The sequence below is a fragment of the Martes martes genome (genome assembly GCF_963455335.1).
Source record: "Martes martes genome assembly, chromosome: 2".
NCBI lineage: Eukaryota > Metazoa > Chordata > Mammalia > Carnivora > Mustelidae > Martes > Martes martes.
The window spans coordinates 159824105-159843646 of NC_137889.1; positions in this window are offsets into that span (position 1 = coordinate 159824105).

Consider the following 19542-nt stretch of genomic DNA (forward strand, 5'->3'; position numbering starts at 1 on the left):
TCTGAAGATCAAGGTCAACAATAAAAGAAAAGAGTTTCATACAGAGGCCATAATTCATTCTGCATTCTGTTAACAAGCAACATCCATTTAAAATAGCGATAGTGTTTTCAAGGTCCTGTTATTATTCAGGCAGGGACTCAAAGCGATCACTTTCTTGGATCACTTTCTTGGCATACATAGACGCTTAAATGTAAGATGTGTTCTGTGGGTAACTGTCTGCTTGTTTTCTTTCCTAGACAAGTGGTTAACCCGTGTTGCACAGCCTGTGTTTATTGAATTCCAGAAAGGTTATGTCATAGAAATCACTGATATGTGTGTGTGTGTGTGTGTGTGTGTGTGTGTGAGAAAGAGAAAGAGAGAGATTTATAGAGAGAATGTAAACTGAAACATTTTGAGGAGAGATCCATCAGTTTACAGTGGATAGAGGATGCTGGCCTTCTTGTTCACTATGATCACTGTTTTCTGTTTGATAAGAGTGCAGAGTCAAAGAATACATCCAAGTGGTAACAGACAGCCAGACCCAAAACAAAGAAAATCAGAGGCACCGATTTATTGAGTCTATCCTTTGTAAAGCTAAAAAAAACTTCCGGGAGGTTGTAATCAGATGCAAGAAGATTCCGCTTATGCCTTTTTTTTTTTTTTGGAAAAGTCAATTTATTTTGTCCCCAAATCTCTGAGGGTTCTTTAACAAGCATCAGCTTCTAAAATAAACAAGGAGTATAAGAGGAAAAAATAGAATTTATTAGAAGGAATAAGTCCCCAAAGAGCTTTTATATTTTTAACATTGCCTTAAATTTTTAAAAATGTTATTATACTGTTTATCCCCAAGAACTTAAGCAATTTCTTGGGGCGGGGTGGGGGATTGCTATTTTAAATTCAGGGTTTTGTTTCTGATTTTAAAATCACAAGTACCACAATTACTAAAGAAATGTTTCTCCTGATATCCATAAAACAGCTTAATGTTTTAATTTACCTAAGCCACCAACAAACACTACAGGCCATTTTGAAAACATTCCCTAATCCTTGGAAATAGCATGCTTTCTCTTATATTCTTTCATACACTAATCCTTGGAAAAAAACATACCTTCTCTCATTTTCTATTCAATGTTTGCTATTGTTGTAATCTAAGAAGGGCCTCTTTGAAAAAATGCAAAATTAAGTTTAACCCACAATTGAGTCTTACATCCTGTGGTCTTGGAATTTTAAAATTTCATTCAAAACACACATTATAAACAAAGTCTCCCAAATGACCATCTAGAGAGGAATGTGGCAAAAATCCAGAAACTATTGTAATATTTGGAACCAGCATAAGCACAAATAATCAGTGTGTTTTTTCAAGAGGGGATTATGGGTTGTAGTTTTGCAAACCCTACAGGGGATTTGCACGAGATGGGCAAACTCCAAAAGAGACCAGACGCTTTCCAGTGAATGAAGAGGAAGAAGAGGTATTAAAAGGATCTTCTTAATAACTAAGACTGGTCCAATGTAATCATAATTTGAGGAAACATTCTGGTTTATAAATTCCTATAAAACTTAAGTTCAAAGCAGCACTCTTGACGAGTCTGTTTCTTAGCACATTAAAGTATCCTTTTTTTTTTTTTAAGATTTTATTTATTTATTTGGCAGAGAGAGACACAGGGAGAGAAGGAACACAAGCAGGGGGACTGGGAGAGGGAGAAGCAGGCTTCCTGCTGATCAGGGAGCCCAATGTGGGACTCATCCCAACACCTTGGGATCATGACCTGAGCCAATGGCAGATGCTTAACGAACTGAGCCACCCAGGCACCCCTCGTTAAAGTATTCTTAACTGTGGAAGCTGATTTGGGGTGAACACAGGTTTTGGAGAGGACAAGAAGGTCTTAACTTGTTGCCTACACAAAACAAAAATTGCTATCACCAGGTCAAGAACATCCACATTTCAGAGGCAGGAAGACCGGTGGAGTTACGACATTCAAAATAATATTTTTAAAAAGCACTTTTAAGACGTAAATCTGAGGGCACCTGACCTGAGTCAGTAGAGCATGTGACTCTTGGTCTCAAGTTGTGAGTTCAAGTCCCACGTTGGGTGTAGAGATCACTAAAAAAATAAATAATAATAATAAACTTAAAAAGACAGAAATAAAAATTCAAAAAACAAAGAAGTAAATCTAGAAAAAGAGTGTAAGTAGAATTAAGACTGCCCATTTTAGATTCATTTAAAATCTAGACCTCCAAGAACCAAGGTAGAACAGGGAATGTTGTATTAGTGCTGCAAGATAATGCAACCTGCCCTGTAGAAACACCCCATTTCCCTCCCATTCCACACACACACACACACACACACACACACACCCCTCTAAAAAAAGAATGCGGCAATGAAATAAATACACTTATACCTCAAAAGATAAAATCCTTAGGAGCAGGGGAGGGAGAGTCAACTAAGAACCTGAAAAGGAGTCATGTTTCAAAACGATTCTTATCTTAGCAAAGTTTAATATAGTAATATCTTAGGTATTTCTCATTTTACACCTTAGTTAATTTTATGAGTCCAATAATTAATCAAATCTCTAAACCCACTTAGAAGAACATCCTTATCTAGACGATTCACCCTAAATTTCAGGCTTATTTCCAATATCATAGTTAACACATTGTGTAGGTCTGCAAACACTGATGGTATCAACCCTTTTTCTGCCCATAAATAATTGAATGTGAGTAGATTTTACCACCTCCGTAATGTGTCAGTTTCAGTTTTAATACACTATTCTGAGAAATTTTTGTGAACTAATATAGCATTTTCAACTGTTTTGCTTTTAATCATCATGAAAGTGCATCATTTCACTGGGAGGAACCAAGGAAAAAGATTTTCTTCATCTAAATTGTACTAATTTTATAATGCACAAACAGGAATTGCATTATTCTGGCAAACAGCAAGCAGAGAAACGCTGCTTTAAAAATAATGTAGGAATCACTCCCATTACAAATAGGTAATTATCTCTGAATATTAGCTCTGATAATATGTGACCTAACAGGCAAAATGAAGTGGGAAGTTATTATATTGTGATTTTTTAAAGATGCTGAATTATTTATGCCAAACCTCAATATATCCCAACTTCCTTTAGAGTAATTTTTTTTTAATGAAAACTTCTTAATGAAGAAGCATGGTTTGGAGAGGAATGGAAATGGCCTGAAATTATAGGTTAACTGGCACAAGTAAAAAGACAGAAAAATGGATTCAAATCTGGTTTGTCCTCTTCTGATCTGGGTGTGGAAACAGCCAACTTTTAGCGCTGTGTGTGTGTGTGTGTGTGTGTGTGTGTGTGTGTGTGTTTCTGGGGTGTGGGTGAATTATAAATGTTAATAACCAGCCTGAGGCTTTGCTCTTTCATAATTTGCACTCAAAACTTGAGTGCTCTTCACTTTTCCTTTTCCCATGGAGACTTTCCTTTCCAAAGAAGGGTAGAAAGACCTTGGTCTCTACACACTGCTGAGTCTAAATTTAAAATTGTAAAGTTTGTTGCTCTCTACTTGCATTGTTCGAAAGCTTTTCAATTTAAAGTACTTTGAGCAGCTTAAGTAGGATGGAAGAAATTTACTATTACTAGGGCAGTTGATCCAAATAAAGTCAGCTTACCCCTCTCCCTACCATTTCCCTCTCCTGTTTAATTTTTTGTGTAATTTCTATCATTATTTAAAATAGTCTTACTTATTTACCTTTTTATTACCTACGTCTCTATCTCTGAACATGAGGGCAGTGATCTTGCCTCACTTGCTCGAAACTGTTTCCCCAGTACCTAGAACGGTGCCTTGCAGAGTGGGTGTTTAGTAAACACTTTTTTTTAACCCATCCATGGATGATGGAGGAATAGATTCAATGAGGTGAAAGTGGCTTAGAATAAATTGGGCCATCAGGGCCCTGAATGATGTATTTGGTGGTGGTAGAGGCTTAGGGAGAAAACTGAGTTAATGAGTTACCCAATGGCAAATTTAGAAGGTTCTACTGAGACAGACTTAGTTTATCTGGTCTGTGTTTCCAGACAGTGGCCTTTATGATGAACTTCTTAAGAAAGTTACAGGTGAATGAGTACCCTAAAACATCCAGAGAGGGGCTCTGCCCATCGTACGCCTACGTTGTGCCAGGCATTTTGCATACACATTACATGTGTAATTTATTACTCACTACAAATGTATGCAGTATTAATACTATCCTCCCTTTGCAGATAATCCCAGACATTAAGGAACATACTCAAGATTACCCCATTGGTATGAACTGAAATCCCTCCCCTGTGCATCACATAGCCTCTACTGAGTTACTTTAGTAACTGTCATGAGTCCAGATTAAAAACACAGACACTGTTATATTTGGTTTAGATACTTTTTTCCAAGTTCTATTTTGTACTGAGGCTTGATAACTTTGCTGCAAAAAAGAAAGTTAATTATAGAATATTCCTGGAAGGATACGCAAGAAATTGGTTATAGGATTTCCTTTCGAAAGGGTAAGTGACTGCGCGTCCCTGGAGAGCTCAGCCATAGCGATTTCTTTCTTTTTTTTTTTTTTTTAAGATTTTATTTATTTATTTGACAGAGAGAGAGATCACAAGTAGGCAGAGAGGCAGGCCGGGAAGAGAGAGAGAAGCAGGCTCCCCACTGAGCAGAGAGCCCAATTCAGGGCTCTATCCCAGGCTCCTGGATCATGACCTGAGCCGAAGGCAGAGGCTTTAACCCACTGAGCCACCCAGGTGCCCCCAGAAGGATTTTTGCTTTTCTCTGCAGAGTGTTGCCAGCTAAAATGCAGGATACCCACTTACGTTTGAATTTCAGATAAATAACAAATAATTTTTAGTACAAACATGTCTCAAATACTAGGTGGGGCAAATTCATACTAAAAATTTATTCGTTGTTTATCTGAAATTTAACTGTACTTTAACTTGTGTCCTGCATTTTTATTTGCTAGATCTGGCAACTCCACGCACATTCACTACTGTAAATTTTAAATTTTGTTCCTTGTGTACATATTATTCATTCTAAAAATAGTCAAAAAACTTTAAAAGTGTTTTTTACAATTTGTCACATCTTGAAAGGCAATTTTAGCAAAGGACAAGAAGTAGACATGGTATAGACTGAAATTAAATATGTATCCTAAGGATAATTTTTCTAAATAAGTATAAAAGAAAGAAATTTGCCAAGATAATTCTTGCACGCATTTTGCCAGCAGAGTACAACTAAGGGGAAAAAATCTGAAAATACACTTCCTGATGAAGTTGTAGTCATTGGAGCCCTGAGGGAGACACTTCAGTCATGGATCCCGGGACAAGACTAAATCAGGAGAGGAAAGAAATTACCTGTATTCCCGGTACCTTCAGCGCCATTAAGGTGGGGGCTTAAACTGACTGAACTTTAGAGCTGGAAGGAACTGTGGGGATTTTCTTTTCACTTCCTTCATCCTTTCCTGCACATTTGAAAATAAGGAAGTTCCATTTCCAACTCCAACCCTCCGAACTCCCCACCCCCATCACCAGCTCTCACCAGCGGCCTAGAGATGGCCTCCCAATTCTTAGGTTCTCGAGGTAACATTAACATACCTATCATGTAATTACCCTACAAGTCTCAGCCTTAGGATCTTAATCCACCAACAGTAATGAAAGAGAAAGTGACCAAGCAGGCCTAGCATAGGACAGGTTATAGGAAAGGTCAGAGGCGCCCCCAGCATTCCCATTCTAGCTCTATCTGTAACTGAGTGTGTGCTAAGGAAAAGTACTTACTTTCTCTGGGCCACAGCTTCCTTAGCTCTTAAAGGGGTTGAGGGGAGTCCTCTTCAGGGGTGTGGGAGGATCAAATGGGATCATCCTGTGCAGGAAGTCCTTGGATTTAAGTTGGTACGCAGTCATTTCAACTATGATTTTTATCTTAAAATAGGATCAGTTCTCTTGTGAAATGAAGCTAGAGAGTAAATCAACTGACACAGTGATGATTATTCCCTAATTTTCTTTTTTTTTTTTAAGATTTTATTTATTTATTTGACAGGCAGAGATCACAAGTAGGCAGAGAGGCAGGCAAATAGAGAGAGAGGTGGAAGCAGGCTCCCCACTGAGTAGAGGGCCCCATGCGGGGCTCTATCCCAGGACCCTGGGATCATGACCCGAGCCGAAGGCAGAGGCTTTAACCCACTGAGCCACCCAGGTGCCCCTATTCACTAATTTTCTATGGAGTTTTTTATTTATTTGCCTGCACTCGAACATTTATATCAGCATATGACTAAGACAAAAATTATCACATAATTGAATAAGTTACATTTTAATTTTTTTCTGCCTTTTTTTTGGGTTAACAGTTTTACTGGGACACATCACACGTACCATCTAATTCACCCATTTAAAGGTGAACATTCAAGGGTTTTTAGTATATTCAGAGCTGTGCAATCATCACCATAGTTTTAGAACATTTTCATCACTCCCAAAGAAGTCCTTCATCCATTAGCAGTCACCCCCCACCCATTACTCCCTCGTCCTAGGCAACTATTAACCTACTTCCTATCCCTTTAGATCTGTTTATTCTGGATATTTCATATAAACAGAATCATACAATATGGGACTTTTTGTGACTCCTTTCATATAGCATATTTTCAAGATATATCCATGTTGTGGTATCGGTGCTTCATTTCTCTTTGCAGTCTTGTAATATTTTATGTTATAGATATACCACATTTCATTTAACCATTTATCGGTTGATGGACATTTGGGTTGTTTCTACTTTTTGGCTATTATGAATAATGCTGCCATGCATATTCACGTATGAGCTTTTTTGTGGACATACATTCTCAGTTCTCTTGGCCATCCAGTTAGGAGCGGGATTGCTGGGTTTACCTTTAGCCATTCGAGGAACTGGCAGACTGTTTTTCAATGTGGCTTCATCATTTCATATTTCCATCACATTAATGTGTGAGAGTTCTGATTTTATACCTCCTTGCCAACATTTGTCTTATCTGTCTTTTTGGTTACTGCCATCCTAGTGGGTGTGAAATGGTATCAGATTGTGGTTTTGATGTGCATTTCCTGGATGGTTAATGATGTTGAATATTTTTCCATGAGCTTATTGATCATTTCCATGTCTTCTATGGAGAAATGTCTATTTAAATCATTTGCCTATTTTTAAATTGGGTTATAGTTTTTCTTAGTCAGTTTAAGAACTGTGTATCTATTTGTATATCTTTATATATTCTGGATACTAGATCCTTATCAGATATATGATATGCAAATTTTTTATTCCACTCTGTGGGGTGTCTTTTTCACTTTCTTGAGAGTGTCCTTTGAAACATAGAAGTTTAGTTTTGATGAAATGGATTTATCTGTTTTTTTTTTTTTTTGGCCTTTTGTTGCTTATACTTTTCTTTTGTTGATTAAGAAACCATTCCTAGTACAAGGTCATGCATTTTTACCTTAATGCTTTCTTCTGGGTTTTACAGTTTTTAGCAGTCACTCTACCCCCCACTTACATCTCTTACCTCATTTTAAGGACATTTTTATATATGTTGTGAAGCCAACTTCACCCTTTTGCCTGTGGATATCTAGTTGCCCCAACACCATTTGTTGAAGACTATTTCTTCCCCATTAAACTGTTCTGACACTGATGTTGGAAAATTAATTGACCACAAATGTGAGGGCTTATGTCTGCTCTCATTCTAATTCCATTACTTTGCATGTCTACTTTATTCCAATACCAGAGTCTTGATTACTACAGTTTTGTAGTAAGTTCTGAAAAGCAGAAGTGTAAATCTTCCAACTTTGTCCTTTTTCAAGATTGTTTTGGCTATTCTGGTTTCCTTGAATTTCCATACGAATTTTAGGAACAGCTTGTCAATTTCTGCAAAGTGGACAGTTGGGATTTGGATAGTTACTATGTTGACTCTACAGATCTGGGAGTGTTGCCATCTTGATAATCATTCTTTCAATCTATGAACATGAGATGCCTTTCCAGTTATTTAGATCTTTTTAAATTTCTTTCAACAATGTTTTGTAGTTTTCAGAGCATAAGAACTGAACTTTTTAAAATTAAATTTATTCCTAAGTATTTTATTCTTTTTAATGCTATTGTAAATGGAATTGTTTTCTTAATTTTATTTGTCATTTGTCCATTGCAAATATATAGAAATATAATGAATTTTTGCATATCGATCTTACATCCTGCAACCTTGCTAAACTTCTGTTTTAGTTTCAATACTTTTTTAGTGGAATCCTTAGGATGTTCTATAAGATCATGTCATGTGCAAATAAAAACAATTTTGCTCTTTCTTTTTTAAAGATTTTATTTATTTATTTGAGAGAGAGACACAGAGAGCATGAGCGAGGGGAGGGAAGAGGGAGAAAGAGAGACAGGCAAACTCATTGCTAAAAAGGGACCCAATGTGGGGCTTGATCCCTGGACCCTATGGTCATGACCTGAGCCAAAGGCAGACACTTAACCAACTGATCTACCCAGGCACCCCATTTTTGCTTTTTTTCCCAATCTGGTTGCTTTTTATTTAAATTTCTTGCCCAAGTATCTGATTAGAACCTCCAGTACAATGGTGAATAAAAGTGGTAAGAATGGAAATCTTTGCTTTCTACCTGATGTTAGTGTAAAACCATCAGTCTTTTACCTTTAAATATGATATTGGTTCTGGATTTTTCATAAATGCCCTTTATTAGGTGAACAGGTTTCCTTCTATTCCTGATTTGCTTGGTGTTTGCTAGTACAGATCTTCTTTGATTTATGATGGGGTTGTGTCCAGATAAATCCAACATAAGTTGAAAATACCATAAGCCAAAAATGCATTTAATACACCTAACCTCCCAAACATTATGGCTTAGCCTAGCCTACCTTAAATATGCTCATAACATTTACATTAGCCTATAGCTGGCAAAATTGTCTAACAAAAACCTGCTTTATAATAAAGTATTGAATATCTCCTGTAATTTATTGACTACCATACTAAAAGTGAAAAACAGAATGATTGTATGGGCATAGACTGGTTCTAAGGGTATCAGTTGTTTACCCTTGTGATTGCCTGGCTGATTGTGAGCTGCCTCTTGCTGCTAGTGCCCAACATCATAAGAGAGTATCATACCATGTATTGCTAACCTGGGAAAAGATCAAATTAAAATCTGAAGTATGGGTTGTACCCAATGTGTATCACTTTTACACCATCATAAAGTAAAAAAATTGTAAGTTGAACCATCATAAAGTAAGGGCCATTTGTATTTTGTTGAGGATTTTGTGTCTATATTTATAGCATTTTTCTTGTGGTGTCCTTGGTAAATTACTTTTTAAAGGAATAATCCTATTTTGGGGCACCTGGGTGGCTCAGTCAGTTAAGTGGCTGCCTTTGGCTCAGGTCATTATTTCAGGGTCCTGGGATCGAGCCCCGCGTCAGGGTCCCCACTCAGTGGAGAGCTTTGTTTCTCCCTCTTCTTCTGCCTGCTGCTCTGCCCACTTGTGCTCTCTATCTCTCTGTCAAATAAATAAATAAAAATCTTTATAAATAAAATAAAATAATAATTATACCAAAAAACCTACAAGGGTATTAGGTGTCCTTTCCTTGGCTACCCACCCTTAGCCATTCACTAGTTCATATAAATGGCTATTTAAAAATAAATCTTTTTGAATTCCTTATCATTTGTATTTTCATTAATAAGTTATTAAAATTATAATCAGCTACTGAGTATTTGACATAAGATATTCTCTAACAGGTTGTAATAATAAAATCATTTTAATTTCTGTAGTAAAAAAACCTCACTGACAATCTAACTCCACTTCTAGAGGTATAACTTGTGTAAGTAATGCTCTCTGAACCTCATTTGTAAAAACAGGAATATAGGGGTGTCTGGGTGGCTCAGTCAGTTAAGCTTCCGACTCTTAATTTCGGCTCAGGTCATGATCTCGGGGTTGTGACATCAAGCCCCATTTTGGGCTCTGTGCTGGGCGTGGAGCCTGTTTGTGATTATCTCTCTTCCTGTCCCTCTGCCCCTTCTCTCTCTCTCTCTGCCCCCACCTTAAAAGAAGCAAACAGACAAACGACAAACAGAACACCAGGAATAAAATCCCCTCCCTCCTCTTTGTCCTGAGGACTGATTGAGATGATATTTGTGAGAAGGCTTGGGACAGGGTAGATTCAATTATATTTTCTGTCGATTCATAAATTGCATATCACAGTATCCCTTTAAATAGAAAGCTGTTTGCCTGCATGTTACATTGGCATACAACTTTTCAAAAACCCTCCATTGCATAAAACTAAATGCTTCTGTACGTAATCTGTTTTTCAGAAGTTATCTTTTAGTTCTTAAGTCCTTTTTTTGCCTAGATTCTTTGATTTGTTGCCTATTTCGGAAACTTGGAAAGTACCATGCAAATACAGATATAGCTTTGCTAAGTTAAAAATAAAATACTTAGTGTTTGCTGGTGAAGGAAAATATGATGCTATGTAGGTAAAACTGTGTGGTGAAAATCAGACTTGCATTTCATAAGAACATTTCTGGAGAACCTAAGACTTGAAAAGTGGGAGCCAAATGCTTCTCCCAGACGATAGTTTATAACTCTCACTGAAGTCAAAAGTAACTCTGAGGGTAGAATTTAAGCCAAGTGTTTGGAAAGCTGGGAGAGAAAAAAAAAGAAGCAGCAGCATGAATAAATTTCCAAATCTTTCCAAAGTACTTAGATGGGAGGCAATTTGTAGTTAAGATCTTGAGAAATGTTTTTTCCACTAGTGGGATATTCATAATACCTTAATATAACTTAACTTATTTTAGCTTCCCCAGGATGTTAATCATGATAGAATTTAGTTAATCATTTAAGTAGCAAAAACTACATACACAACAATACCAGTTAAAATCATAACATGGAGTCTTTATTTTTAAAATTTTTTATTTAGTTTCTTAAAAACACATGTTGAAATTTATTTATTTATTTGTTTGTTTGTTTTTAAGTAGACTCTATACCCAACATGAGGCTCAAACTCATAGCCCCAAGGTCAAGAGCTACACACTCTACTGACTGAGCTAGACGGATGTCCCTAACATGAAGTCTTTAAAGATACCTTTAAATGCAGAGTTTCTCTAAATGCCTTTTACAAATTAAATACATCATTATGAGACTGAGAAGAAACTTTTCGAACATACCTCTCACATAAAATTAAGCCCATACTCAACATTTATTAATAGCCTAAAAATTAAAAACTATCTTAGATAGCTTTTTCCCACAGTAATTTCACAAGATCTTCTTTTTTTATTATTCTTACATGTTGACATAATTACGATTTTTAAAATATTTAAAATAAAAAATATGGACACCCTGATATAATGGTAATTATTAAAAGGGACAATGTACACCTTTGATTATGATGTTCCAGGGTATTCGTAGTTAATCAACTGTCTCTGACACAGCTAGGTTCTTCACAAGATAGGAGTTGATATCTCTCACTATTTGCCAGTGTTTGAATAGACTGGCTCCAAAGCTGATCTTAGTCTATTTTGGACAAGGGTGCTAGCCACAAAGGTCATATCTACCAGGTGATGCTTATCATTACACTATCTGTGACACAAAGTAACACAGATGCAAAGAGTAAAACCTTTCTGGTAAGCTTTCTTTGAAAAACTGATAAAGCCCATCTATGCCCAAGGTTAATGGTAACACAGGCCAGAGGAGAAAAACATGGGGATCCTTTTCTGTTCTCTTGATTTCCTATATAACCATAGTCAAATTTTTACAAATAAATGTGCCAATCAAAAATAAATACAATAAACTTATTGAGAAATAGTTCTTTCCATTTAATCATTTATATAATTATCTAGTTTGATCTGTGCAACAAATCCCTAAGGGAGGTAGTACTAGTCCATCTAACGGAAAAAACAACAACAAAAAAAAACAACAAAAGAAAACCAAACTGAGCAACAGTATGGGTGACCGAATTTCCTAAAGAGGTAACATTGACAGAGTGCCTACTGTCCATGGTAGAGTTGGTCCAGTGCTCTTTCCTTCATAGCCCAGCTGTCTTGTTAACTATGGGTGCTCAATACAGAACCGAAAACCACTGCAGTATAGGGTACACGACAAAGGGAAAAGTTCAGGAAATAAAAAATTATATATATTCCCTTGTGAACAAATAACTGGTATTTTATGATTCATGCGGCATTGTCTTATTTTGTACAGTATTGTCATTTTGTCATTTTTTATAAAACTGGCTTTATCCTGTTTATATCCTGAAAAGAACAAGATATATCAATCACAAATGGAAAGATTTTCTTCCAGTTACATTAGCTATGAAAATTTTTGACAAAATATTAGATTTGTACACACCAAAGGTGCGTTTGATTCCATTCATGTTCCACACCACTTGAGTGAATGGCCCGTTCTTTTTCTTACTTTACCTTCTTGAACTTCTGCACTTGTTAGCAAGTATGTAAAGCTTTGGGCCTGCAAAAGAGAAAGAAAGAAAGAAAGAAAGAAAGAAAGAAAGAAAGAAAGAAAGAAAGAAAGAAAGAAAGAAAGAAAGAAAATAAATCAAATTCCCAGGGCCTAAGAATCCTGTGAAAATCAAACACAATTGGAAAAAAGAGTGAATATTTATTTTTGTTCCTCAAGTTCTCCTGAAGCCCACTCCATGACTCATTTTCAGTGTTCTTTTTCTTTTCTTTTCCTCTTTATTTCTTTTAATTCTTATTTTCCTTCTAGAATTATATAGTCTGATGGAATCCTTGACAGTCTTTCAATCCCCTGCTCACTTTATTAACCTTGATTAACATGTAGTAGAAAACAGTGGGGAGACTGTTATTAAAGAAAGGGGGGAATTCATGCTTATAAAGATGAATGAAAACCACAAGTTAAGAAATTTTTCTGGAGTAGGGTGCTGGGGGGACTGAATTGGTTAAGCGTCTTCCTCTATATTAGGTCATGGTCCCAGGGTCCTGGGATTGAGCTCCACATCAGGCTCCCTGCTCAGCATGGAGTTTGTAGTCAGTTTTTCCCTCTTTCTCTGCCCCTCCCCTGGCCATGCTCTCTCTTTCAAATAAACAAATAAAATTTAAAAAAAAAAAAAAAAAGAAAAAATTTCTCTGGGGTAAAAGTTCTTAATTTCTCTTTTTCTTATTTTTTATTTAATTTCAATTTAGTTAACATATACTGTATTATTAGTTTCAGGGGTAGAATTTAGAGATTCATCAGTTGCATATAATACCCAGTGTTCATTATATCAAGTGCCCTCCTTAATGCCCATCACCCAATTACCCCATCCCCCCACCGACCTTCCCTCCAACAACTTTCAGTTTGTTTCCTATAGTTAAGAGTCTCTTATGGTTTGTCTTTCTCTCTGTTTTCATCTTATTTTTCCTTCTCTTCCCCCATGTTCATCTGTCTTATTTCTTAAATTCCATATATGAATGAAATCATATGATATTTTCTTTCTGTGAAAAAGTTCCTGATTTTTTAAAAAGATTTATTTATATATTTCAGACAGAAAGAGAGAGGGAGAGAGAGAACACAAGTGGGGGGAGTAGGAGAGGGGGAACTCAATCCGGGGACCCTGGGATCATGACCTGAGCTGAAGACAGACACTTAACCGACTGAACCACCCAGGCACCCCATAAGTTCCTAATTTCTTTTTTTTTTTATGATTTTATTTATTTATTTGACACACAGAGAGAGAGACAGCAACAGAGGGAATACAAGCAGGAGGAGTAGGGAGAAGCAGGCTTCCCACCAAGCAGGGAGCCTGATGTGGGGCTCCATCCCAGGACTCTAGGATCATGACCTGAGCCGGAGGCAGATGCCCAACGACTGAGCCACCCAGGAGCCCCAAGTTCCCAATTTCTTTTTTTTTTTTTTTTTTTTTTTTTTTTTTTTTTAAAGATTTATTTTATTTATTTGACAGAGAGAGATCACAAGTAAGCAGAGAGGCAGGCAAAGAGAGAGAGGGAGGGAAGCAGGCTTCCTGCTGAGCAGAGAGCCCGATATGGGACTCGATCCCAGGACCCTGAGATCATGACCCGAGCCGAAGGCAGCGGCTCAACCCACTGAGCCACCCAGGCGCCCCCCCAAGTTCCCAATTTCTAATATGAGTTGTCAGTAATCCTTTCTTAGGCGTACAGCTACCTCATGATCCAATCACACCAAACCCTGCTTTACAGCCCAAGAAGCTCTCATTGGCCATGTACAACAGGTTTCCCAACCTTTTTGGACATGTGCATCTCTTAACATTGAATAAAAATAATAGCGATCCTGCCATTTCTGAGTGGGATAGGGTAAAGAAATGGATTAATGCCAACCTGGATAAAATCATCACTGTATTCAGCAACTTAAACACTGATTTTTGAAGTGTTGACAATTCTTGCAAAGCATGTATAATACCTTTATTAGATGAATGCAACTTACGGATTTAATAAAAATAATAATGATAAAAACACTACCACAGGAATTATGTGACAGGTATTCTGTGTGATTTAGATATCAACACTTTGAATCCTCATGACATAATAAACATCTTGAATCCCCATGAAAACCCTGTGAATCAGGGGCTATTATCTCCATTTTGTAGGAGAGGAAACTCGTGCATTAACAATAGTCAGTAACTTGTCTGAGGTCTTAGAGTCGGAACCCATGCATCATGGTGCCAGAGCCCATGTTTTTCATTATGAGGCTGCCCAAAAAATATTCAATGTTTTACTGTGTCTCTTTAATAGAAGATGGGGTAACTTAATATTCGAATAAGAGCAATGTTGAAATGTATCACTGAAATGGTTTCAGCCAGGCCAGCAAAGCATGCTCCCTTCGTTAATGTGCTTATCTACTGCCACTAACTCCTTCACATGCCCACTGGACATACACTCAGGGGCTCTGAAATTCATTCCTTTTAGTATTTAGTATCTTGTTTATTGTTTAAAAAAAACCCCAACTATATGCTGTTACTCCGTTTAAACTCTTAAAGAAAGATATGTGTAACCCCTATGACAAAGATTCTCCAAGTTTGGCTCATGGACAGTTTGCTTCAGAATCCCTGGCCAGCCTGCTACAGCCTGCCAGAAATGCCTATTCCCAGGCTTCAGCCCAGATTTACTCATTTAGAATCTTAGGGACGGGGACTTGGGATTCTGATGCCAAGTTCTGAGGATCTTTCTCCAGATTCTTCTTGTGACTCCACTTAGGATGCCTACCCCCTGCTTCTACATGCACCAACCCCCCACCTGGAGTTCCCCTGAGTACAAGATACTCTTTCACACCTCAGAGCCTGAACATGTTGTTTCCTGTGCTTCTCATGCTTCTTCCTTCTCTGATGGTCCTCTCAACTCCCCCTCTACTAAGAATCAGTTCAACAGTCTGCTCTGTAAGGTTTCCCAGCATCCATCAGTCAAGAGTTAGGTGCTCCTTCCATTGTACTGGAATGCCCTTAAACTCATAGATCTATCCTAGAATTACACTGCAACTGGTCTGTGACTGTTAGCCAGGGAGTCCCCTGAGGTTTCTGCATTATCTAGCTTCTTAAACCTCCAAAGATCATGCCTGACATGAAGCGGTAGGGACTCTAAACTTGCTGTCTGGACTTACTTGTAAGTTCAGTGTTACCCAATGATTGGAATAAAGTACTGACAGTTCTGCAGTTAATTCTACTGAGATGGTAGGTCAAGTCCATCATTTCTATTAGAAAATAATTTTCTAGCAAATAGGACCAAGGAAATAATTTCATTTGGTCAATGTTTTTCTTCTTGCACACTTGATCCTTTTCTTCCATTTTCCCTTTTTAATGTTTTATATTTTTGAATAGGCAATACATGCACTAGGTACAAAATTTGAAGTATCCAAGATAGCTGATTCTGAGAGAAGTTACCTTCTCATTACATCCTCCCCGCACTGAGTCCCTTACAGTTTCTAGTTTATGGTTTCTTCCAGAGCCATTTTAGATACATAGAGGCAAATAAGTATGCATTTGTCTGATGCTATTTTGTACCTTGCTTTTTAAACTTTGTAATCTTTCCACATAAGTACATAAAAAGCAGCCTCAGCTTATTAATGGATGCATACTATTCAATCTTGAGAATATATCATGATTTTTAAATTAAATTTTTAATTTTAATGCCAGTATAGGGGCGCCTGTGTGGCTCAGTTGTTAAGCCTCTGCCTTCGACTCAGGCCATGATCCCAGGGTCCCAGGATAGAGCTCCCCATCAGGATCCCTGCTCAGTGGGAAGTCTGCCTCTCCCTCTCCCACTCCCCCTGCTTGTGTTCCCTCTCTTGCTTTGTCTCTCTCTGTCAAATAAATAAATAAAATCTTAAAAAAAATTGCAGTAAACATACAAGGTTATATTTGTTTCAGGTACGATTGTTTTTTTAAATAAGACACCTCTTGATTGACATGTAAGTTGTTACCAGTCTTCTCTACCATCAGTGATGCTGCAATATATAGGTAATTTTATACATGTGTTAGTCTATTTGTAGGATAGATTTCTAGAAATGGAATTGTAGGATTAACAGGTACTGAAAAATTTTGGAAAAATGGTTTCATAAAGATTATGCCCATTTTCACTCCCAATAGAACATATGTGAATACCTGTTTGTTGATATATTGCCAATAATATTTCCTTTTTTAAAGATTTTATTTATTTATTTGAGAGAGAGCGAGAGCGAGAGCGAGAGCAGGAGTGGGGAGGGAAGGAGAGAGGGAAGCAAACTCCCCTGCTGAGCAGGGAGCCTGATGCAGGATTTGATCCCAGGACCCTGGGGTCATGACCTGAACTGAAGGCAGATGCTTAAGGGGAGCCACCCAGGCACCCCTTGCCAATAGTATTTTATTTCCTGAGGTTCTAAAATGAATAAAGGAAACCCTTCAAGTAAGTGTAGATTCACCTAATTGTCTAACCCAGGAGCAAGAATTTTTTTTTTTGCAGAAAATCAACACAGATGATTGCTCTATGGGATCTCTTCTCTCTAGGCAGGTTGGCATGCAGCATTCATTGTGGGTCTAACCCCAGTACTGTTTTGAACCCTAGAAGGCTTTGCCAGTCTCCAGAATCATTTCTCTCCTGCTGTAGAGTGGAAGACATCCTGTTCATTCTACAAAAAGTTACTGAGCACCTACCACACATGAGGCATTGTTTTAGTGGCTTAGGGTTAAACAATGAATAAAATAGACAAAAGTCCCTGTTGCTGTTTAAGATTACATTATAATGGGAGGAGGCAGAAGGTAAACACAATACACAGGTATGACACATGGTATGTTAATTTATAAATGCCTTGGGAAAAAGAGAGAAGGAGGGAATAGGGAGTATGAGGAGCCACTTTTGAGGAGGGTGGTTAGGTAAGGCATCACTGAGGTGACATTTAAGCAAGTATCTGAAAGCAGTGAAAAAATGAGTAGGGTATCTGAAGGAAAGAGCAAAAGAAGTTGGTGGTATGTCTGGTATGTCCTAGAACAGCAAGTTAGACTGCTGTTTAGAGCTTAGTGAGCAAGTGGAAGAGGAAGAAGTGAGGTCAGGGAGGTCAGGGGATTTGAGTAGCAGGTCAGATGGTATAGGTCCTTACACTGAAATAGGAAAACCATGGACAGTTCTAGAGGGTTGTTCTGAGAAAGACTGAGGGAGGGCAAGAATGGAAGAAGGGAAAACCAGTTGGGAGACTGTAAACCAGGTGAGAAAGGAGATGGGTCACCCTCGGCTGGTAGCCATGGAGGTGTGGAAATATTTGGACTATGGGTCTGTTTTGAAGGAACAGCTGGCACCATTTGGTTAGATTGGACATTGGAAGTGAGAGGAAGAGGAAGCAAGAATGACTCCAAGGTTCTTGGCTTAAAGAAGTAGAGGATGGAGTTGTCATTTACTGAATGGGGGAAAGAATGCAGGCAGATCATGTTCTAGGGTGAGATGAGTTGTGATTTGGTTTGTGGTTACCATGGCTTTCTGTGGCTGGGGTTCTCAGATGTCCAGGGTTCCAAGTTAAATTAATGGCCTGGACTAGACTATGACTGAACCGTCTTCTTGGGATGAAGGCTCTAAGGAATACTGCCCATGGGCATTGTCCTCCTGAGCTATCCCATTCCAAAGCAGATTTGCAGTGAGCTATTGTATTAAATGTCCTTACATCTTTTTTTCCTCTGTGAAATACTTAATCAAAGGGATAGGAAAATGCACACACACTCATCAACACACATAACTAAAAACGTTGGAAACTACTTGAAAACCTGATTTCCTGTCCGCTTCACATCCAGTAGAACATGAGCCTCTATTAGAGGACTCACTGTCCTCCAAAAATCAGAACTCAATTCAATTCCACATTTGTGGGTCTGTGATATTACCAAGCCCCCAGCTCCTAGGAAATGCCAGGCTGGGCTGGTAAAGAAACCACACCAGGGCAATCTGAAATGTGCCTGATTGAAGACTGTAACCAGGAATTCACTGGACAGATAAATAATTCAAAAGAAGGATACACTTAAAACAGTTGTAGCTAAAAGCATCTGATGAAACAATACCTAAAATGGAATGAATATTTCAGCAAACACATGGAAAGTGAAGGGGGGGAAAGCCAGCATTTTAACTCTTATTAGCGGGAGGAAAGGAAAACAAAACACAAGAACAGAAACTCATATATAGGAATTACTTCAAAAGGCTAGGAAGAGATTAGGGGAAACAAATTTTTAAACTGTGCCCTTGAATGGGGGGCGGAATCTATACGGGGCTACAATGCATGAGCGCAGAGAGCTGTATTTTTTATCTATTCCACTCGCGATGCCAGCGGGTAGATCAGAAAGAAAACCAATTGCTAGAAGAGAGTAGCTAAGGAAATCCGAACTTGTTTCAAACCAGTTAAAGTGGTGGCCAGACTAGGTGACTCAGAGGCATGACTCAAACCCGACACTGGGGGCCGTCAGCTCCCGGAGGCCGGGGGCGCGGCGTCAAACACATTTTAGGAAAGTACCAGGCTCGAGGAAGGCGACAGGAAACCTCCCCGGGGGCTCGGCCTGGGGCTCCTCCTGCCCTACAGTCTGACCTCTTACCATCTGCACCAAGAGGAGTTTCTCATCTCCTGGCTTCCCCTTCTTCCTTTACAGCCCGCCCATCCCGCCACCCATTTTTCTCCCACAAAGTGTCACGCGGCGTGTGTGTGCAAGACGTCGTGGCCCCTGCCAGCGGCCCTCCGCCTAGAGCTCCCCGCCACGCGCCCACCCGCCCCGCCTCCGCGGCGAGTCGCTCCCTTCCCACCCCGCCCGCACCCGCTGCCTGCCGCCCGCCGCCCGCCGCCCACCGCCCGGGCACGCGCTGCACGAACAGCGCCGGGAGCTGCACTAGACAAACACCTGTCCCGCCTGGGCACCGCGAGATTTGGGGGCGAAAGCATAGGCAACAGTGGCCGCGTTCTCGCGAGGTTTAGGAAATTTCCCACGGCCGGTGTTGTGTCTGAGTTGAGTAGTGGAAGGCGGTGGGAAGGAGGTGTAGCGTGAGACTGACTGGGCTGCCCGCATTGGGCACATGCGCAGTGCCGCTCGCGTGTGCCGCGCCAATCCTGCGGCGCCTTCAGCAGGTCTCCGGCAGAGAATTCCAGTTCTCCGGGTTTTGGGGC